The following is a 519-nucleotide window of genomic DNA, read 5'->3' as shown; positions in this document are numbered from 1 at the left end:
TCTCTCTCTCTCTCCACTCACCTCTTCCTCAATTTTCATGTCAATATGCTGATGATCTATAGAAAGCTCAATACGCGATCTTGCTCAGTGGAACTCCTGCATTGTCACGACCAATTGAACTATTCAAGCAGGTATGTTAAGCATCATTTTCAGAGTTAAACTCCCGGCTTATGCTTCAAATTGACAGTTGGTATCTGCTTGCAGTTGCAAGCCTTGTATCCGGAGGTGTATAAGAACGTTCATGAATATGGTAGTCGTTATTGCAAGGGTGTAAGTGAAAGTTCCTCTGACGTATCTATTATATCCTTTTCTAAGTATGACAGACCTAATAAACTTAATATTGTGTTTCTCAGGGTATATTTGGAGTCTATCAAGGTGCAAGTAATCATGAAGAGCTGCATAATTTGATGAAAGCGACCTTAATGATTCGAAGACTCAAGAAAGATGTTCTTTCTCAGCTTCCTGTGAAGCGCAGGCAACAGGTATGTAACTTGATTGCTAAGTGATATTTGTTCAATA

At 38.9% G+C, this 519-nt stretch overlaps 1 long non-coding RNA gene across 1 annotated transcript; it reads left to right on the top strand.

Annotated features, from left to right (window-relative positions):
- The first annotated feature begins 29 nt into the window (after window positions 1-29).
- LOC105155335 lies at window positions 30-484 on the top strand. Its single transcript, XR_002286544.1, has 3 exons — window positions 30-131; window positions 205-270; window positions 354-484. It is a non-coding gene; the product is annotated as an uncharacterized LOC105155335 (long non-coding RNA).
- Window positions 485-519: the final 35 nt, after the last annotated feature.

The sequence above is a fragment of the Sesamum indicum genome, unplaced genomic scaffold (assembly GCF_000512975.1).
Source record: "Sesamum indicum cultivar Zhongzhi No. 13 unplaced genomic scaffold, S_indicum_v1.0 C03491, whole genome shotgun sequence".
NCBI classification, from domain to species: Eukaryota; Viridiplantae; Streptophyta; class Magnoliopsida; order Lamiales; family Pedaliaceae; genus Sesamum; species Sesamum indicum.
The sequence above is the reverse complement of the archived record's forward strand: the minus strand, read 5'-3'. Positions and strand labels throughout refer to the sequence as shown.